The following is a 23,473-nucleotide window of genomic DNA, read 5'->3' as shown; positions in this document are numbered from 1 at the left end:
CCAGCCAGGGGACTGGCCCTTCATCCTTTTCTACTCCCACCGAAGCTAGTTAGTGCCCCTCCCCCCAAAAAAGTGCATCATAGTCTTCTCCTGGCTCCATCATGGAGATGTTCTTCTCCTCTGTTTCCTACACACTTGGTGAGTACCTGTCACTGAGGTACCAAACTGTGCTGGGGGTGTGATGGAGGTGGGTGTGTGAGGGGAGAGGAGGCTGTCAGGGAGAGAGCTGAAGCGACCTGAGCCATGTCCATCTGCTCCTGGGGACCGGGCATGCATGGTGCTGGTCCCAAGTCCTCAGGACCCAAGATGCACTTGGGATGAATGGCCCAAGTCCACCTGGGATGCTGTACCAGCCCTTACTTGTTCCCCTGTCCTTATTGCCCTCAGAGCTGAGGGTGGGGGTGGGGCAATTCCTGCTGAGCTCTCCCCTGAGGGTGAGGAGGAGGAGGAACTGTGCTGCCAGGGCAGGCGGCAAGCCAGTCAGAGACCATAAAACCAGGCCTGGACTAGGACAGAAACAGAGGGACACCCAGAAGTGGTCAGTTGGAGAAATGCATCTGAGGGCCGGTCAAGAGGACCTATCCCTGACAAAGAGGGGAAGGAGAGCTTGGTGTCTATGGTGATGGGACATTTTCCTCTGGGTATTACAGGACATAGAGAGAGAAAGTATGGGGGCAGAGGTTAAGAGAATTTAGGACACAGGTGAATCTGGAATGACTTTGGGATAGCCCAGTGGACATGTGTGGTAGAAACTTGGACAAGAGGCTTGGGAAAAGTTGATCACCATGATGGTTGGTGTCAACTAGACTGAGAAAAGGGATGCCCAGAGAGCTGGTAAGACATTATTTCTGGGTATGTCTGTGAGGATACTTCCTAAAGAGATGGGCATTTATGTTGGTGAACTGAATAAGGCAGAGGGTCCTCCCCAGTGTGAGTGGGCTTCACGCTGAGCATCCAAATAGATCAAAAAGACATAAGATAAATTCATTCTCTGCTTGGGCTGAGATGTCCATCTTCTCCTGCCCTAGCTCACTGGTGCTTCTGGTTTTCAGGCTTTCAGAATCAGATGGGAACTGGCACCACCAGCCCCACCTGATCCTCAGGTCTTCAGGCTGGAATTGAATTTCACCTCTGGCTTACCTGGTTCTTTAGCTTTCAGATGGCAGGTGGTGGGACTTCTCTGCCTCCATAACTCCATAAGCCAATTCCTTCAGTAAATCTGCTCTTATATATCCATCCACCTATCCGATTGGTTCTGTCTCTCTGGAGAACCCTGAATAGTACAGGCACTTACCCTCCTGAGATCCAGTGGGAACCCATGAGAAAGCTGGCCTAGGAGTCCTTGGACTCAATGCCTGGTGAAGTAGGTAGGGTGGGTGGACACAGCTCAGGGAAAGAACATCACCAGAGCATAGAGGGCTGAGCAGAAAGCCCTGACCCTCCGAGGGTTTCTGGACATTCACTGGGATAGGTAGAAAAGATGCAAAGAGGAGAAGTTGCAAAACAGGGTCCAAGAAAGAATACACAGGGAGGAGTTGAAGGAGGAGCATTTCCTAAAAATGATCCATTAGGGCTATAAGTGCAGCTTCCTGTTAACCCACAAAGCCACCTCCAAGAATCTGTCCCTCAAAACCACTTACACAAATGCCTGAAAATGCTTACAAAGATATTCATAGTTTTTGTAAGAGAGAAAAAATTGGAGGCAACCCCAGTGCATATGGCAGCAGCTGGCATGCTGTAGCATTTCATAAGCCATTCATTTAATGAATGAATAAATTCAATTTCATGAATAGGACTACTGATCACCTAAATTATGGAAGATCAATTCCATAGGCAATTCTGCTACCATGAAAACATTAAGTAGACTTACATTCAAGGGTGTTTATGGTGTCCTGTAAAGTGAAAGAGTCACCAAATGGACTCCTTTCTGAAAATACATATGTGTATATTTGCAAACATACACCTATGTTTTATGGGCTTCCCAGGTGGACCTAGTGGTAAAGAACTCAACTGCCAATACAGGAGTATATAAGAGACATGGGTTTGATCCCTGGGTCAGGAAGATTCCCTGGAGGAGGGCATGTCAACCCACTCCAGTATTCTTGCCTGGGAAATCCCATGGACAGGAGTGCCTGGTGGGCTACAGTCCATGGGGTTGCAAAGATTCAGACATAACTGAAGTGACTTGGCATGCCCACACCTGTATATTATACATTATATAGTAACATTTATTTGCAACGGATTTGTTTAGAAAGTGCTCTCAGGTGAAATTTTTTAAGGGACTGAGGGAAGCAGGAAAGGGCAAAGAAAGAAGCCAGGGAAGATCCTGGGCCCATCAAAAGCCTCACCCAATCCCCTGGGAGCTCTAGAGCATGAATGGAACCACAGAGTTGCACCACCTCAAAGAAAGGGGACCAGATTTTTGTTCCTGCATTATGCAGTCATTGATTTCCCAGGTGGGCAGTGGTAAAGAATCCATCTGCCAGTGAAGGAGACACGAGATACGTGTTGGATCCCTAGGTTGGGAAGATTCCCACCTACTCCAGTATTCTTGCCTGGAAAATTCTATGGACAGAGGAGCCTGGCGGGCTACAGTCCATGGGGTCACAAACAGTTAGACACGACTGAGCACACAGCACACACATATGATGCAGTCATTGGTTGGGGGCTGGCCCCATGGGATGTGCTTTGACCTCCCAGACACTGCTGAGTGAAGCAGATCATTTCTGCTAAGGGTGATTCTCCAGAAAAGGTGTAACTCTGAACCATTAGCAGCTTGGATGGGTGTATTGGTCAGATGAACAACATCTAGGCAAACACTAACAGTATCTAATATAGATGTGCAAATGTGTGTGTGTGTGTGTGCAGGTGTACAGAGAAAAATCTGGAAGAATATTCTCCAATGTATCAACAGCAGCTACCTCCAGAATTGGAGATGGGTGTTGGAGGAGGGCAATGAGAGAAGAAAATGTTATATTTCACTTAATATGCTTCTGTCTTAGGTGCATTTTCTTGCATGTAGCATGCATTACATTTGTAATAAAAAAAACAAAAGGAGGTTGGCCAGCAGAGTTAAAAGATGCAGCTAGGCCAGGCTATCTAAAAATGGAGAAGTGCCCTAGTGGGTTCATAAGAACCCTCTGACTGCAGAGTGCTTGGGGATCAGGAATGGGAACACAGGGGGGCCATGAAATAGGACTAGCAGTTTAGCAGAGGATGTTGGAGACCAGGGGGGTGGCCAAGAGCCACACCTCCAAGCCGTGCAGGGACCCTCAGCCAGATCAGCCTTTCTGGGGCTGAGTCTCCCTGTCTCTCCTCACTCTCAGCACTCTCTCTGTAATGAATGATTCTTTTCTTTCTCTTGAAATGAATGAACTGATGCTTAAGGAACTGATGCCAAGGCCTGGGATGTTCCTTCCCAGAAGATAAATCATACATATTGTCATGAGGGAGAACAGAATTTGTCAGGAATTATGGTTCTTGGCCATCTGAGGTTCCTCTTAGAAACTAGAGTGCCAGGGCACCTGGCCCACTCAGAGGTGGTGAGTGGGGAGGAGGTAGTGAGCAAGCTGGCCCAGAGGACACTAGCCCCATGGGCAGCAGAGCCCTTGCAGCCAACCCTCTGCCAAGCTTCTCTTGGGCCCTCTAGCCCAGCAACATCCTGGTCCCCATCGAGGGGTGGGAGCCAAGCTGAGAGCCTGCCCACCAAATAAAGGTCATAGACAACACGCAGGAAGTGAAACTCTGAGAGACTCAGCCAGTGTCTGCTGGCTCAAAGCAGGGGCCGTCACTCACTGGTGCCTATCTCAGGGAGTCTGGGCTGCCGCAGACTGGGTGGCTTAAAGAATGAACACGTTCTTCCCATAGCTGTGGGGGCTGGGAGGCCACGATCTGGATACCAGCAGGGTCAGGTTCTGCTGAGAACACCCTTTCTGGGTTGGTCAGCCACCTTCTCAATGTATCCTCACATGGCAGAGAAAGAAGAGAGGCCTAGCTCTTTTCTGCTTCTTATAAAGGCACTAATCCCATCATCAGGGTTCTACCCTCATGACCTAGTTATCACCAAAGGCCCCAGCTCTGAATACCATTGTATTGTGGTTAAAGTTGCAACACATGAATTTGGGGAGGTCATAAACATGCAGTCCATACCTACAGTGATGTTCCAAGATGGTGAATCTTCAGGGGAAGACAACCTCATGAAAGTGCCTAGTGAATTTAGAATAACACTTAGTATGATGGTGAGGACACTTAAGCGGGTGGTTCTGGCAGGATCTGAAAACATGGAGAGTGCCAAAGAAGGTGTTCTGTTGGAGCAGATGAACCTGTAAATGTGACTGGGCAAAGAAGGAATCGCTAGGAATCACTGATGATCCCAGAGGGGACAGCCCAGCCCCTGCCTTAGTTCCTCAGAAACCCTCTATGGAATGTTTCTGTAATATGGCGAGCCTGTTTGACAAGCATGAAGTCAAGAGAAAGGAATGGAAATATTAATGATAGATGAATTGACATGATAAAGCAAGTAGGTAGGATAGGTTTAACACTCTAAAATCTCCATGTGCTAAGTTCCTTCAGTTCTGACCAACTCTTTGCAACCCTATGGACTATGGCCCACAAGGCTCCTCTGTCCATGGGATTCTCCAGGCAAGAATACTGGAGTGGGTTGCAGTTCCCTCCTCCAGGGGATCTTTCCAACCCAGGGATAGAACCTGCATCTCCTGCATTGGCAGGCAGGTTCTTTACCACTAGCACCACCTGGGAAGCAAAATCTCCATATGTAGAGCCAGCTTTTCTCTCTGTTGTTAAAGATGATCACAGGATTACACAAAATGATGCTTGGACATATGAGATATGTGGTTAGGGTGTTAGAGACAAGCCACATGTGACCATGGATCGCAGTTTAAAAATGATGGCTGTGGGTCACACAGACCAGTAATACCTTGACCAAATCATTTCAGAGTGGAATGTAGAGACCTGGAGTACAAACATGGGAGTAGCATGTGAAAGTAATTTTTACCCCAGATAGATTACAAAAATTATAGGGTAGTGGAAAAAAAAGTGCAGTGCAAGCCGCTCAGTTGTGTCTGACTCTTTGTGACCCCATGGACGATACAGTCCATGGAATTCTCCAGGCCAGAATACTGGAGTGGGTAGCCTTTCCCTTCTCCAAGGGATCTTCCCAATCCAGGGGTTGAACCCAGGTCTCCCACATGGCAGGTGGACTCTTTAGCAGCTGAGCCACAAGGGAAGCCCAATGGAAAAAAAGGAATAGACTTTATCCTCAGCAAAAGTAAGACACAGTAATCATCTATGGATTGAAATTTTCTGTTGTTGTTGTCTAGTCACTCAGTCATGTCCTTCACCATCTCCTGGAGCTTGCTCAAACTCATGTCCACTGAGTCAGTGATGCCATCCAACCATCTCATCCTCTGTTGTCCCCTTCTCCTCCTGCCTTCAATCTTTCCCAGCTTCAGGGTCCTTTCTAAGGAGTCAATTCTTCGCATCAGGTGATCAAAATACTGGAGCTTCAGCATCAGTCCTTCCAATGAATATTCAGGGTTAATTTCCTTTAGGATTGACTGGTTTGATTGCAGTACACGGGACTCTCAAAGAGTCTTCTCCAACACCACAGTTTGAAAGCATCAATTCTTCAGCACTCAATTTTCTTTATGGTCCAACTCTCACATCCATACATGAATACTGGAAAAACCATAGCTTTGTCTAGACGGACCTTTGTCTCTGCTTTTTAATATGCTGTCTAGGTTGGTCATAGCTTTTCTTCCAAGGAGCAAGTGTCTCTTAATTTCATAGCTGTAGTCACCATCTGCAGTGATTTTGGAGCCCAAGAAAATAAAGTCTGTCACTGTTTCCATTGTTTTCCCATCTATTTGCCATGAAGTGATGGGGTTGAATGCCATGATCTTAGTTTTTTGAATGTTGAGTTTTAAGCCAACTTTTTCACTCTCATCTTTCACCTTCACCAAAAGGCTCTTTAGTTCCTCTTCGTTTTCTGCCATAAGGGTGTTGTCATCTGCATATCTGAGGTTATTGATATTTCTCCTTGCAATTTTGATTCCAGCTTGTGCTTCATCCAGCCTGGCATTTCATATGATGTACTTTGCATGTAAGTTAAATAACCAGGGTGACAATATACAGCCTTGATATACTCCTTCCCCAATTTTGAACCAGTTTGTTTTACCATGTCCGGTTCTGTTGCTTCTTGACCTGTATACAGATTTCTCAAGAGGCAAGTCAGGTGGTCTTGTATTCCCATCTCTTTCAGAATATTCCACAGTTTGTTGTGATCCACACAGTCAAAGGCTTTAGTGTAGCCCATGAATTAAAAGTAGATGTTTTTCTGGAATTCTCTTGTGTTTTATATGATCCAAGGGACACTGGCAATTTGATTTCTGGTTCCTCTGCCTTTTTTTAAATCCAGGAAGTTGTACACCTGGAAGTTCTTGGTTTATATACTGTTGAAGCCTAGCTTGAAGGATTTTGAACATTACCTTGCTAGCATGTGAAATGAGTGCAATTGTGCAGTAGTTTGAACATTCTTTGCTCTTCTTTGGGATTGGAATGAAAACTGACCTTTTCCAGTCCTGTGGCCACTTCTGAGTTTCCCAAATTTGCTGGCATATTGAATGCAGCACTTTCACAACATCATCTTTTAGGATTTGAAACAGCTCAGCTGGAATCCCATCACCTCCACTAGCTTTGTTTGTAGTGATGCTTCCTAAGGCCCACTTGACTTCACATTCCAGGATGTCTGGCTCTAGGTTAGTGATCATACCATCATGGTTATCTGCGTCATTAAGATCTTTTTAGTATAGTTCTTTTGTGTGTTCTTGCCACATCTTCTTACTATCTTTTGCTTCTGTTAGGCCCATACCATTTTTGTCCTTTATTGTGCCCATCTTTACATGAAATATTCCCTTGTTAGCTTTAATTTTCTTGACGAGATCTCTAGTCTTCCCATTCTCTTGTTTTTCTCTATTTCTTCGTATTGTTCACTTAATAAACTGAAATCTGCTTAGAATTCACATGGGGAGAAGATGAACTGGAGAGGATTCCTTGTGAGCAGCAGATCTCAGGAGACAATCACAAAACCCGCCTTTCCTATAGGTAAGGGGCACACTCTGGAGTGACAGTCCTATATCCATGACTGTGCGACAGTGGGAGCAGTAAGCAGGAGGCAACAGAAGTGCTGGGACTTCCTGGTGGTTCAGTGGTTAAGACTGCACGCTTCCATTGCAAGGGCCACGGGTTCAATCCCTGCTCATGGAACTAAGATCCCAGATTCCACTCAGCTTGGTGAAATAAATAAATAAACTGTCTCTAACCAAAAAAAAAAAAAAAAAAAAGGAAGAAGTGCTATAAAAACATCCAGAGAGTGAGGCTGCAATTCTCAGAAACTGCCAGTAAAAAAATTCCCTAAAATAACCTCCTGCTGATATCGAAGCAAGGAATATCCAACTCATTACACAGTGAACTAAAAGGCTGCTGGCATGGCATCAATATAAAGAAAATCCCAGGGGGCAAAAAGTGAGTAAGATCAGCAAAAATTACCAGGTCAAAAAACAAAAAAAAAAACCCTCATCTGAAAAATGTTACCATAAAATGTTAACAACAAAACATCTTTCTATGAATTAAAAAAAAAACTTTACAAAGCAACAACGTATTTGAAGGAAGATCACAAAGCAGAAATACAAAATAGTGAGAAAACCAAAGAGAATAAGAAAAGTGTAGCATTTCTTTTGTGGTCCAATTGATAAGAATCTACCTGCCGATGCAGGGAACATGGCTTGGGTCCCTGATCCAGGAAAATCCCACATGCTGCTGAGCTCACACTCTAGAGCCCATGCTCCCCAACAAAAGAAACCACTGCAATGAGAAGCCTGAGCTCCCCAACTAGAGAGTAGACCCTGCTCACCACAACTAGAGAAAACCTGTGTGCAGCAACAAAGACCCACAGCCAAAAATAAATAAATAAAACTCTTTTTAAAAAGAGTGTACACATGAGGAAAACGTATTAAAGGACATGGAGGATAAAAATGAGACAGGCAACCAAAATGAAACATACAAGAAAGAGCTAAAAGAGTTTGAGAGGAAGAAAGAAGGATTTGAGACAGAGATCAGAGTTAACATATTTGGCCTATAAATAATTGTAAGTGTCCCTCATCTGTTTTTTAGAAACGGATTTTCAGATTACATCACAAAATAAAATCCAACTCTAAGCAAATACAAGATAAGTACTAAAAGATGGACAAATATACTAGGCAAACGTTAATAAATAAAATCACTCCCTCATGCACTTCTCTCTGTTAAGCACATTCTTTAAACATGTCTCACCGAGCATGAACTACAAGAACTACACACTTCTAAACTAAAGGCTTTACAAAGACAACTATGTTCATCTTGTCACACAGTGTTGAAACATATCTCAGAGTATCACTCTATAAAACGCTGTGTTTAGAAGTGTTTGGTTCCTGTAGTTCATGATGAAAATGCAAAATGGTATAGCCACTCTGAAAACAGTTAATAATTTTCTTAAAAAGTTATAGATACCCTTACTATATGACCCAGTAATCCTTCTCTTGGGGATTCATCCTAGAGACAAGAAGACTTACATTCCCACCAACACCTCTACACAAACGTACCCAGCAGCTCTATTCATAACTGCCAGAAAAGTGAAGTGAAAGTGTTAGTCCCTCAATCATGTCCAACTCTTTGTAGCCCCAGGGACGGTAGCCTGCCAGACTCCTCTGTCCATGGAATTCTCCAGGCAAGAATACTGGTGTGGCTAGCCATTCCCTTCTCCAGGGGATCTTCCTGACCCAGGGATCAAACCCAGGTCTCCTACACTGGGGGTGGATTATTTACCGTCTGAACCACCAGGTCATAACTGCCAAAACCAACCCAAATTTTCTATGATAGACAAAGTCATATAGCCATACAATAGAATACTACTTCACAATGAAAAGAAACAAAATACTGATGCCCAGAACAATTTGGATGAATTTCAAGGTATTGTGCTTAGTGAAAGTAGCTGGTCTCAAAAGGTTATAGACCATATGATTCTATTCCAACGTAATTTTCTAAAAGACAAAATTATAGTGATAGAGAACAGATCAGTGGTCTATAGGAGCTAGAAATGAGGGGAGGGTGTGAATAGCATGAGTTTTTTTTTTTTTTAGGTTATAGAACAAGTTTGTATCCTAATTATTGTGATTGCTATGTAAATACATATATATGTTGTATACAAATACATATACATGTTTCATAACTCATTGAACTATACACCAAAAGAATTTTTTAAAAGTCAGTTTTACTGTATAATTATTTTTAAATAAATGCATTTAGTCATTTAAAGAAAAAATAAACTGAGAGAAAACATAAAGAAGTTATTAACAAAGATAAAAACATAAATTGGTGATTTGGAAAAAAAGAAAAATAGTATAATTGATGAATAAATTCAAAACCTTGTTGTGGGAAGGCTGGTGGTAGGCTAGAATTTATAAACCACCTACATGAGGAAAAAGGGTTTTATTAATATCACAAAGAACAAATGATAAGAGAGAAATAACCAGAAACAGAAGATTAAAAGAATTACAAATACTTATTTGGTCAATTATATTCAAATATGTTTGAAAATATTTAAGAAATTAATAATTTCCTAGAAAAATATAACTTTATTAGAACTAACTTCAAAAGAGTTAGGAAATTTAAATAGAGTGATTTGCAAGAAGGAAATAAGATTGTTGTTACAAGTTGAATTGTGTCCTGCAAAATTTATATATTGAAATTCTAACCACCAGCAACTCAAAAGGTGCTCTTGTTCAGGGATACAGTTATTAAAGATGTAATCAGTTAAGTTAGGATGTGTTAGCTGCTCAGTTGTGTCTGACTCTTTGCGACCCCAGGGACTGCAGCCTGCAAGGATCCTTTGTCCATGGGATTCTCCAGGCAAGAATACTGCAGTGGGTAGCCACTCCCTTCTCCAAGGGATCTTCCTGACCCAGGGATTGAACCCATGTCTCCTACACTGCAGGCAGATTCTTTACCATCTAAGCCACCAGGGAAGCCCAAGTTAGGATGAAGTCTCACTAACTTGCATTAGAGCAGGTTGGGACTAACACAGCAAGACTGATGTCCTTATAAAAAGAGGAAATGTGAACACAGACACAGGCACACAGGGAGATGCCACATGAAGATGGGAGCTATGCAGCCATAGAACAAGCGGTCCCCAGAAGCTAGGAGAGAGGCCTGGGACAGATCCTTCCCTAGACCCTTCAGAGGAGCATGGCCCTGCCAACACCTTGATGTCAGACTTCTGAACTCCAGAACTGGAGACAAATTTCTGTCATTGAAGCCACTCAGTTTGAGGTACCCTACTATGGCAGCCCCAGCAAACTAATATTGTTTTCAATGAATTATTCTCCAGAATAGCCTTAGATAATTGTAAAAGATAATTTACACAGTTTTTAATAAATAATGATACTTTCAGTGCTTTTTAAACTACTACAAAGTGGTGAAAATGAGAAAAAACTTCTAATGTCTTCCTATGAAGTAAATATAACATTGAAACCTGACGAGGAGTGTACTAACAAAAAGGGAGAAAATATAGACCAATCTGAATTATTAATTCCAATTTTAAAATCCTAAATTGAATATTCAAAAACAAAACTTGTCAATGGACTAAAATAAAAATACATCATTATGACTAAGTCAAATTTATTCCAAGAATAAGAGGATAACTGAATATCAGGAAATTAATTCATGAATGTGATGGCGCTAAAGAAAAAAATTAGATTGCCTTCACAGACCATAAAAAATTTATATCCAGTTTTAGTTTAAATATTTTAAATGAAAAAAGAATATATTAATACTTCATAATATGATAAATGTATATCTACATCAAAAATTCATATCACTAGAAAAATTCCTATCAGTGTCAGAAACAAAACAAGATGTCCTCTATGACATTATATCTAATATAGTACTCAAGGAAGCAGCCAATACAATTAGATAAGAGAAATAAATTGGCAGAAATATTGGAAAGAGAAACTATGGTGTGACTGTATATCTGAAAAATCCAAGATAATCAGTGTTTTGAAACAGTACAACAAACAAAACACATTTATTGAATTAGCAAAGAACAAGGACTTCCCCTGTGGTCCAGTGGCTAAGTCTCCATGCTACCAATGCAGGGGGTCTGGGTTTGACCCCTGATGGGGAAAATAGCTCCCACATGCCACCAGTAAAGATCCAGTGTGCCACAGCTAAGATCCAGCACAGCCGAATAATTAAAATAAACATTTTTAAAAATTAGCAGATAACAAAATTAATCCACTAAAATCCATAGTTTTTCACATATAAAAGCAATAATCAAGTAGAAAATATGAATTATCAACCCAATAACAAAAAGACAAATAGTCTAATTTTTAAACTGGGCAGTTGAGTGCATACCATTAAAGACGACACACAAATGGTCAACAAACATAAGAAAAAACGTTCAGCATAATTAGTCATTATGGAAACATATATCAAAACCACAATGATATACCCCTTCACACTCTCCAGGATGGTTATAATAAAAAATATGGACAATAACAAGTACTGATGAGGATGCATAGAAACTGAAACTCTCATAAATTATTGATGGGAATATAAAATGGTGAGCCACTTTAGAAAAGTTTGGCAGTTCCTTAAAATGCTAAAAATAGAGTTATCATATGACCCAGTAATTCCACCCTTAGATATATCTGCAATATTGTGATTTATAAGAAATATATATTTGGCCACTCAGATAACCAATATATTTTTCTCATATATTTTTGTCTTTGTTCATAGTTCCTGGCTTACAGTTCCCCAAACGCTTTGTATCTCCTGAGTAATAAGAAAAATGGGATTATCTTATTTTACAATATTTATATTTCGTTCTTGTCTCAGTTCCTGAAATGGCTTCAGAATGTTTTGTTATGTGTAACAAGGCCCTTTCCACCACACTAGGGTTATGCTAATAAGGTGATTTTTGGAAAACACCTAAAGATAGGGGCTGGTTGTCAAGGGAACTGACCATAAATGGTGGGTTGGAACTTTCAGTCCCACCCTCTGATTTCCGGAGATGGGGGAAGGGCTGGAGGTTAAATCAGTCACCAATGATTAGTGATTTAATCAATCACACCCATGTAAGGAAGCCTCTATAAAACCCAAAAGGACTGGGCTAAGAGAGTTTCCAGGTGGTTGAATACATGGAGACTTGGGGAGAGGGGCACCCTCAGGGAGAGAGCATGGATGCTCTGCACAACTTTCACATGCCCTATGCATATCTTCCATTTGACTGTTCCTTAGCTATATCATTTTATAATAAACTAGTGATCTAGTAAGCAAAATGTTTCTGTGAGCTCTATGAGCCACTCTAGCAAATTAATCCAACCCAAGAAGGAGGTTATTGGAACTTCCAATCTATAGCCGCTGGGCAGAAGCCTGGGTGACAACCTGAATTTTTAATATTTATTTATCATCTAAAGATGCCATAACCTGGACTTTTGATTGGCATCTGAAGTAACAGATGTGGGGATGGTGGTCTCGTGGGACTGAGCCCTTAACCTGTAGAATCTGTAAACAGTGTCAGAATTGAGTTGAGCTGTAGGACACTTAGCTGAAGTCCAAGAATTGCATGATGGTGAGGGAAATCACCCTACACACACCTTGGAACTGATTTCAGAACCTCTTAATACCCAAGAGAGTTAAAAGCAGGTCCACACAAAAACTTGTACATGAATGTTCATAGTAGCATTATTAATAGCAGCCAAAATATGGAAATGACCTAAATATCTATCAGCAAATGAATGGATAAACAAAATGTGGTATGGCTACACAGTGAAATACTATTTGGCAGTAAAAAATGAAGTACTGATACATGTTGCAACATTAATGAACTTTGAAAACACTATGCTATGCAAAAAATGCTATTCACAAAAGACCACATATTGTATGATTACATTTATGTAAAATGTCCAGAATAGACAAATCTACAGAGATAGAAAGTAAATTATTTGCTGCTTGGGGCTGGAACAGGTGGGGGCAGGGGGAGGAGTAGGAATTGGACTGAATGCTAATATTCACCTGGCTTCGTTTAGGGGTCAATGGTATTCTAAAATTAGTGTGTAGTGATGTTTCCCAACTCTGTGAATATGCTAAAATCCACTTTAAATGAGTGAATTTTATGGCATGTGAAATATATTTCAATAAAGTTCTAAAAAAGAAAGCATCAGTTATGAAAAGGCTTCAATTTCAATATAGTACTATTAAGTCAAAATGCCTAGGAGTAAACTCAAGAAATATGCAAGACCTCTATGTTAAATTTAAAATGAAGGTGGACTTCCCCAGCGGTCCAGTGGTTAGGAATCTGACACGGGTTCCCTGGTGCAGGACGATTCAACATGCTGTGGGGTAATTAAGCCCTTTCGCCACAACTACTGAAACCCACACCCTTTAGAACCCACGCTCCACAGCAAGAGAAGCCACCACAGTGAGAAGCCTGTGCCCTGCAGCTGGAGAGTAGCCCTGGCTTGCTGCAGCTAGAGACAGCCCACACGCAGCAATGAAGACCTAGGTCAGCCAAAAAAGAAAAAAGAAAGAAAAAATTCAAATAAATTAATTAATAAAGAATAAAGTAAATACATTTCAAAAATAAATAATAAAATGAAGAAAGCCTTAAGATATTAGCACTGGAGAAACAAAAAAGAATTTTTGAACAAATGGGAGTGGGTATGAAGAAACAATAACATAAAAAGGGGAATTCTCTCTGATTTACTTCATAAATTTAATATGAACCCAGTGAAAATATCAATAGACTTTTTTTAACTAGACAAACTGGTCCTTAAATATACACTGGAAAGTTAAAAAAAAAAAAAAAACAACCCAAAGACTATTGAGTAAGACTCTGAGGAAGAAAAGCAATGATGGAGCAACAGTTCCACTAGTTATTAAAATTTTTCTAAAGCCTCAGTGACTAAAAGAGTATGGTATTGATTTCATGGACATTCAGATGGATCAATGGAATAGATTTTAAAACCCAGTGATGGATTCAGAAAGAGCATATTAGTGTGCAACATAGGGTAGAATCTCAAAGAATGAAGGAAGATGGATTTTTTAATAAATAATTTGGTGACAACTTGGTACCCATTTTGAAATAAAATTAGTATATCTGTACTTGATCCATTAAACCATAAAAAATTCCAAACAGATCAAAGACTACAATATTAAAAACTGAACAAAAATGTTCCAGAAGAAAGCATTTTTGGCAGATTCTTTTTAAAACTTTGAAGGAAGGAAAGCCTTTCTTACCATGACTCAAAATCTAAAGTACATGAAAGAAAAGATTGATAAATGTGTCTATAAGAGAATTAAAAAAAAATACTATAAACAGTATCAAAAGACAAATAATAACCTGGAGGAAACACTGTATCTCATATCAGAACAGAGAGCTAATCCTTCTAATATACAAAGAACTTCTAAGAATTATCATGAATAAGACCAATAATTCGGTTCTAAATGCGTAAAGGTGATGGGCTTCCCTGGTGGCTCAATCAGTAAAGAATCTGCCTGCAATGCAGGACAGAGAGTTCGATTCCTGGGTCAGTAAGATTCCTGGAGGAGGGCATGGCAACCCACTCCAGTATTCGTGCCTGGAGAATTCCATGGACAGAGGAGCCTGGTGGGCTACAGTCCATGGGGTTGCAAGAGTCAGACAGACTGAGCAACTAAACCACCACCACCAGAATGTTCATTAAAAAAAAAAATACAAAAACTCTGAAAACATGTTTAACATCATATCGAGAGAAATGCAAATTATAACCACACTAAAAACTATTTTCACCTATCAGATTGGCAAAATTCTTTTAAAACGTGAGATACTCTGTCTGAGGCTGGGGCTCTTGCCCATTACTGGTTGGAGTATAAATTGATCCACCCCTACGGAGAGCAATTTAATTATCAGACATGACAAAATCAGATGCCCTTGACTCAGCATGTCCAATCTGAAGGTGGCGGTTATCCTACAGACATCCTTTCACACATGTGAAGTGGTGCAGGCTACTCACTGCAGTTTTTTCATGGTAAATGTTGTTTGGAAACTACCAAAATGTCTATCGGACTGGGCCTTACACCACGCTGGAGACAGCTGAGGAGCAGGTCAGGAGACTGAAAGAAAAGGTTGAGAACATTTCATAAGACAGCAAAGAATAAAGCATTTAAAACTATAAAAGTGGGCTTCCTTGGTGGTCCAGTGGCTAAGACTCCATGTTCCCAGTGCAGGGGACCCAGGTTCAATCCCTGGTCTGGGAACTAGATCCCACAAGCTGCAACTAAGACTTGGCACAGCCATATAAATAAATAAATATTGAAACAAAAACTATAGAAGAAAGCTAAAAGATATGCAGGATAGATATGGAAGTGCCAACATCCAGAAGAGAAGGAGGTGATGGAATCCTCCAAAAGAGAGAGAGAGAGAGATCTGAATAAAGGTAAAGATAAATCTCCAGAAATAAAGACTTCAGATTGAAGGGGCTCATAAAGTGTCAAACAGAAAAGATAAAGACACACTCACTCTCATTACAGTGACACCTAAGAAAATGAGAGACAAGAGAACATTCTGAAAGCTTCCAGAGAACACTTACATAGAAGAAGGCTGAGCACCAAAAAATTGATACTTTTGAATTGTGGTGCTGGAGAAGACTCTTGAGAGTCCCTTTGACTGCAAGATCAAACCAGTCAATCCTGAAGGAAATCAACCCTGAATATTCATTGGAAGGACTGTTGCTAAAGCTGAAGCTCCAAAACTCTGGCCACCTAATGTGAAGAGCTGACTCACTGGAAAAGACGTGAATGCTGGGAAAGATTGAAGGCAAAAGGAGAAGGGGGAGGCAGAGGATGAGATGGTTAAATAGCATCACCAACTCAAAGGACATGAGTTTGAGCAAACTCTGCAAGATAGTGAAGGACAGGGAAGCCTGGCATGCTGTAGTCCATGGGATTGCAAAGAATCAGTTATGACTTAGTGACTAAACAACAACAACAACAATCATATTGGCTTTAAACTTTTCAAAAGCAACACTGGAAGCAACAGGGCAATTGAAAAATATTTTAAAGTATTTAAGAAAAAGAAATTTGAAACTAGAAGGTTTTTTTTTGAAACTAGAATTTTAATCTCCAGCCAATTTTTCATGAATATCTAAGGATATATTAAAAATATGCTGAACCATAGATAGGGCCTCAGGTTTTCACTCAAAGATTCAAAAATATCCACAATGAGAATTGTTGTTTAGTTGTTAAGTCATGTTTGACTCTTGCGACCTCATGGACTGTAGCCCGCCAGGCTCCTCTGTTCTTGGGATTCTCCAGGCAAGGATAGTGGAGTGGGTTGCCATGCCCTCCTCCAGGGGATCTTCCCAGCCCAGGGATTGAACCCAGGTCTCCACACTGCAAGCGTATTCCTTACCATCCGAGCCACCAGGGAAGCCCCCTATCTCTCAGAGTTTGCTCAAATTTCTGTCCATTCAGTTGGCGATGTTATCTAACCATCTCATGAGAATAGTTTTAGAGAAAACACAGAAATAAGAAGAGAAGGAAATTCAGAAGTATGCTATAGAAGATGTGGGCAATAAGGATCTTCAAATACATCAGCAAACACTGTCTTTGTTTTAGAAAGAAATGAGGGATAGAAAAAGAAAGAAAGGAAGACATGGAAAAATTGAAGTAAGAGAAAGGAAAGCAGGAAGGAAGGGAAGCAGGGAAGAAGGAAGGGAGGTAGAGAGGGAGGAAAAAAGTATAACACCAAAGAGAAGAAAGCGTATTTATGGCAACTAAGAACTGAGATTCTAAACAACGTCAACATGACAAGGACTGGAGGAACAAGAATAAAACATTGAAAGCATTGTGAACATCTAATGTACTTACATTGTTAGAGGAAAGACGTATATATTAATATGCTTAAGAAACCAGAAGAGGTAAATAAACAGGTATTTGGATTTTAAGGCTATTGCCTCATGAGTATAAATAAAATAATAGTTGTAAGCTTAAATCAATGAAAGAAAACAATGTATTCAATGGAAAAAAGTAAAAAGAAATATGAAACAAGTACACAGAAATAATTACAAAGTATATAAAAAGTGTTAAATCCAACAATTAAAAGGCTGAGAGTAAAACAACAACCACAAAACAGTATCCAACAATATGTGGTCTCCAGAAGAAACTTTTAAAACAAAGAGTCACAGAAGAATTAAACATAAAAGGTGAAAATAGCCATTCCATGAAAATAGATGTCTAACAAAAAGCTTACGGAATAACTGTAACACTTACATTGTATCTGAGGTTTCATTTGTTATACTATTTTATGTATAATTAAGAAAGAAAAATCCCTACCAGCTAAATAATGAAACAATTCTTTCTTATCACATAGAATTTTTAATATCTATATTAAAATAACTCTTGGGACTTCCCTGGTGGACCAGTGGTTAAACTCCATACCTCCAATCAGGGGATAGGGGTCCGAGCTCTGCTTGTGGAACTAGATCCCACGTGCCACACAGTGTGGCCAAATAAAATGAACAAAATGATAAACAAATAAAATGAAAAATTCTTTTAGACCTACTTAGATACAGATTTTTATCATATATCACCCTTGTTCATACATAAAAAGGAAAATTAAAACTTTTTCACATCTGAGTATAACTCTTCTGAATTACTTTTTCATTCAGTTACTCAAGCTTTTAAGTACACTAACAGGTCCTCTGGGACAATAATAGATTTGTGATGAAACATTGTTTAAGAATGCCCCACTCTTCCCTTTGGCACTGTTCTCTCTTCCAAGACACTGACATCAATCTGCAAGTTGATGAGTGTTTTTACAATCTTACCAGAACTTGCCAGTGGAAGGTTTTTGGATAACCAACAGAAATCCTTTTCCTTCTTCAAGCACATCTTAAACGGTTTGTCGGTGGAATCATCAAGGGGTCATACTCTGGTCATGCCTCATGGAAATAACAACCAACTCAATTCACTTCTCAGTGAGTTTATTTTTTAGCTGATCAGATGCATCAAAACAGATGTACTTGGTTAGCTGCTTAGGTTGCCTAGACACCTATTCCAGATTCTAGTCTGCTGTCAGTTTACCTCATGTCCTACTTTTCTTTTTACTGCAAGCACAGTAGCGTATTTGGGGAAACATCTCACTCTTGGTTATTGCTCTGTGGTTTAAAATTAAATCCGGTGGCAACTTTTGATTTGGGTATTATTCATAGCAACACAGTGACGCAGTACTTTTTATAACCTGTGCTCATAACAAGGCAATGTTAGCAATGGCAACATGAAAGCATCTGGGTTTTATTAGTATTTATTTGATGTAATTCATAGCTTCATATTTTTTCCCAACTGAAACGTGTTGTTGTTGTTGTTTAGTCGTCAAATCACATCCAACTCTTTTGCAACCCCAAGGACTGTAGTCTGCTAGGATCCTCTATCCATGGGATTCTCCAGGCAAGAATACTAGAGTGGGTTGCATTTGCTTCTACAGGGGATCTTCCTGACCCAAGGGTCAAACGTGAGTCTCCCGCATTGCAGGTGGATTCTTTATCACTGAGCCACCAGAGAAGCCTGAAATGTGTTACATGCATGCTAAGTCGCTTCAGTTGTGTCCAACTCTGTGTGGACCGTAGCCTGCCAGCCTCTTCTGTTCATGGGATTCTCCAGGCAAGAATACTGGAGTGGGTTGCCATGCCCTCCTTCAGGGGATCTTCCCGACCCAGGGATCGAACCCACATCTCTTAATCTCCATTGGCAGGTGGGTTCTTTACCACTAGTACCACCTGCGAAGCCACTGAAACATGTGTTACTGGAAGTGAAATAGCTTCAGATCAAGTCAGCAGGAATTTTCTGACAAAATTGATATGTGATATCTTGACTAAAGTCCTACATGACATATCAATAGGCCATGCCTGCCACTTATTTTTAATTTTCTTCATCCATTCCAAGAAATCTAACTAAGTATCTTCCCTCTGACTAGAGCACTTCGTGATAATAGGCAGCCCTTCTGCATGAGTCTTAGTTACAAAAGAAATACACCTCATCTACTTGTATGTTCAATTCTCTGGTTCCACAAAGCATGTGACTATTGCTTTGCATAATAATTTAGAATTTCAGTCATTTTTCCAATGACAGTCTTTTAAATATTGAATGTATTACCTATTTCCATGTCTTTCTGCATCTATTATAACTTTTCATTATTTCACTAGCAAATTGTAACATAGCAATTAAACTCAACACATTATATAGTGCCAAAGATGTACATAGTTCGACTGAAGTTTTGACAAGAAGAACAGCTATCATTATGTGCACATAAATACAAGCAATGGACAACTGGGTCACATCTGCTGTTTCTGTGACAGCAAGTGTAAGAAGCAACTCAATTTAGAGAGGTTAAAATGTGGAAAGATGCTTGACTTAGAAACAATGAAATATGGTATCTCACAAAACAGAATTTAGGATAAAATGTTAGGCAAAATTAAGGTGTTGTGAACTACTTAAAGGAAAAATAAAATATACATATCACACTCATGAAAATATATGCCACTACCATGCTAGTAACAAATTACAGAAAGCCACAGTGAACAAAATTGCAACTGTACAGAGATGGACCAATATTTTCACTTGCCATTTCAGAAACTGATAGATCAAGCAGACAAAGAATCACACATATCAAGATGTGAATACTATAATAAACAGATATATAGAGAGAACTCCAAGCCCAACAGATAGTTGGAACGCACTGGATTAGAGCACAATTGGAACACGCACAAAACTTGACCATGCACTAGGAAACAAATGAATTTTAAAGGATGAATTTCACACAGAATGTGATTCCGAAGCACAATACAAGACAAAACCAGGATAAGAGAGGTTTTTATTTTTTAATCTCACAATTCTTGGAAATAAATATAATCCTTGGGTTAAAAAAAAGAAATTGAGGGATACTTAACACTAAAAACTAAAAACACAACTTGTAAAAACATCCATTTTCAGAGGGAAAATTATAGCATTAAATGCATTTTTGAAAAAGTAAGATTAAGAACAAACAAACTAAGCATTCAATTTAAAAAGTTGGAAAAACAGCAAATCCAAAGAAAGAAACAAGACAGAAAGTAATGATACCTGTCAGGACAGAGATCAAGTAAATAGAACAGTGAAGATTAACAAAAGCAAAACAAGTCATTGCAAAAATTAAAAACAGAAACTTATATTACCATATGTAAAATAGATAGCCAAAGGGAATTTGCTGTATGGCTCAGGAAACTCAAACAAGGGCTCTGTATCAACCCAGAGGGGTGGAGTGGGGTAGGAGTTGGAGGGAGATTCAGACAGGAGGGGATGTGTGTATACCTATGGCTGATTCATGCTGAGATTTGACAGAAAACAACAAAATTCTGTAAAGCAATTATCCTTCAATAAAAAAATAAGTTAAAAAAAAAAAAGACAGACACATGTCTCACAATACTCCTCAAGGAAAAAAAGACAAGTATTAATACAAAAGAAAGTATGACAGACAGAAAGTGCAGAACAAAAAGGGTAAGAACTACAAACACAGGGGATGTTTTTTAAAATAATAGATGAATAGTTTTGTTACATGTGAAAAAATTTTAAATTCTAAGTGAAATGAATAATATCCTACAAAAATATAGAAAGTCAAAAGTACATAAGAAGAATGTGGATAGTTAAACCAGGAAAAATTAACAAAATTAAACTGATAGTCAAAGCTCTCCCTTCTACCCTTATCCCTTCTTCAAAATAACCATCCAAACAAATTCTGGCCAAAATGGCTAAATCCAAGAATGAAGCAGGAAAAGTACATTGTGGTACATTTTCTTGTACCAGAAAGTGAGAAAGTGCTTGAAAACTCATTAGGCATGACGAAGGACACAGTATTCAGAGTGAAGAGGCTCCCACTGGCAAAACCCGAGATAATCTGAGAGTGAAAATGAAAAACGGCAGCAATAGATTATAAGACAGAAGATAAAAATAGAATACACAGTATCATACTATTACCAAAGGTTAGCAAATGAATGAATGGATGACTGTTCTTCTTTACAAGGAATGATCTAGAGTTAGAAACCACCATTTTGTAGCACCATTGTAATAATTGATTCAGTCAAAAAAAAAAAAATCAAGGGATGCTAAAACCATCAGACAAGTTAATTGATAAATAGATTATTTATACAGATTAGTTCAGTTCAGTCGCTCAGTTGTGTCTGACTCTGAGCAGACTCAGACCCCATGGATACCAGCCTTCCCTGTCCATCACCAGCTCCCAGAGCTTGCTCAAACTCATGTCTGTCGAGTCAGTGATGCCATCTAACCTTCTCATCCTTGGTTGTCCCCTTCTCCTGCCTTCAGTCTTTCCCAGCATCAGGGTCTTTTCCAGTGAGTCAGTTCTTCACATCAGGTGGCCAAAGTACTGGAGTTTCAGCTTCAGCATCAGTGCTTCCAATGAATACTCAGGACTGATTTCCTTTAGGATGGACTGGTTGGATCTCCTTGCAGTCCAGGGGACTCTCAACAGTCTTTTCCAACACCACAGTTCAAAAGCATCAATTCACTTTCCCTTTTCACTTTCCTGCATTGGAGAAGGAAATGGCAACCCACTCCAGTGTTCTTGCCTGGAGAATCCCAGGGAGGGGGGAGCCTCATGGGCTGCCGTCCATGGGGTCGCACAGAGTCAGACACGACTGAAGCGACTTAGCAGCAGCAGAAGGAGCTTTCTTTATGGTCCAACTCTCACATCCATACATGACTACTGGGAAAAAACCATAGCTTTGACTAGATGTACCTTTGTTGGCAAAGTAATGTCTCTGCTTTTTAATATGCTGTCTAAATTAGTCATATCTTTTCTTCCAAAGAGCAAGCTACTTTTAATTTCATGGCTGTAGTCACCAACTGCAGTGATTTTGGAGCCCAGGGAAATAAAGTTCGTCACTGTTCCCATTGTTTCCCCATCTATTTGCCATGAAGTGATGGGACCAGATTCCATAATGTTCATTTTTTGAATGTTGAGTTTTAAGCCAGCTTTTTCTTTCTCCTCTTTCACCTTCATCAAGAGGCTCTTTAGTTCCTCTTCGCCTTCTGCCATAAGGGTGGTGTCATCTGTTCATCTGAGGTTATTACTTATTAGTTTTAACTAATTGGCCCACTTGGCTGATTTCAAGCCACCAACATGAGAACATGAGGTCTCTGAGTGTAGAGGGAAGAGATGGGCACAGTTGGTTCTCAGGAGGCTGGTCTGAGCGGCTCCATTACAAAAATCAATAAGAAAAGAAAATTCAATGGGAAAATGTGCAAGAGACTTGAAAAGATTTTTATGAAGTCATAAAAGAGAAAACCTGAATGGGTAATAAAATATGAAAAGATGTTTCACTATGTTACTGATAAAAGAAATGCAAATCAAAACCACAATTGGATACTATATTACCTTCATATCGACAAATGTTTAAAAGTTTGGCAATACAGTGTTGGTAATGTTGAACAACAGGAACTTGATCAGTGGGAATTCTGACTCACTGCTGGTGGAACAAGTTAGCATTTCCTAGAAGAGGTGAAATGTGCAAACCCTGCAACCCAGGGTTTTCTCTCCTATAAATATAGATACAATATAAATATATATATTTCATGCAACAACAATACACTAAAGAAATTCTTTCCCATGTATCCCATACAGTTCCTGGGAGCACGATGAGCAACAGGAAAAAAGTGAAAACAACCCATATAAATATTAGCACAAAAAAATAAATAAGTTGTAGTATATACATAAGATGGAATAAAATTTCATAACAGTGAAAATGAATGAATTGTAGATAGTGACATACATTACCATGGGTAAATTCCAAAACCTTCATAGAGAGTGAGCATCACAGAACACATGCAACAAAATTGCAATAATATAAAGTTCATTATATACACTAATAAAGAAGAGCAGGGATGTTTATCACCAAAGTCAGAAGAATGGTTGTTTCTGGCAGGGGAGTGAGAAAGGAAGGGGAAGGGTATATTCTGAGCAACTCAGTTCAGTTCAGTTCAGTTCAGTCGCTCAGTCGTGTCCGACTCTTTGCAACCCCATGAATCGCAGCACGCCAGGCCTCCCTGTCCATCACCAACTCCCGGAGTTCACTCAGACTCACGTCCATCGAGTCAGTGATGCCATCCAGCCATCTCATCCTCTGTCATCCCCTTCTCCTCCTGCCCCCAATCCCTCCCAGCATCAGAGTCTTTTCCAATGAGTCAACTCTTTGCATGAGGTGGCCAAAGTACTGGAGTTTCAGCTTTAGCATCATTCCTTCCAAAGAAATCCCAGGGCTGATCTCCTTCAGAATGGACTGGTTCTGAGCAACTAGAAATATCCTATTCTTAAATCAGGTGCAAGTAT

The sequence above is a fragment of the Bubalus bubalis genome, chromosome 4, assembly GCF_019923935.1.
Source record: "Bubalus bubalis isolate 160015118507 breed Murrah chromosome 4, NDDB_SH_1, whole genome shotgun sequence".
NCBI classification, from domain to species: Eukaryota; Metazoa; Chordata; class Mammalia; order Artiodactyla; family Bovidae; genus Bubalus; species Bubalus bubalis.
Note: the sequence above shows the minus strand (reverse complement) of the source record.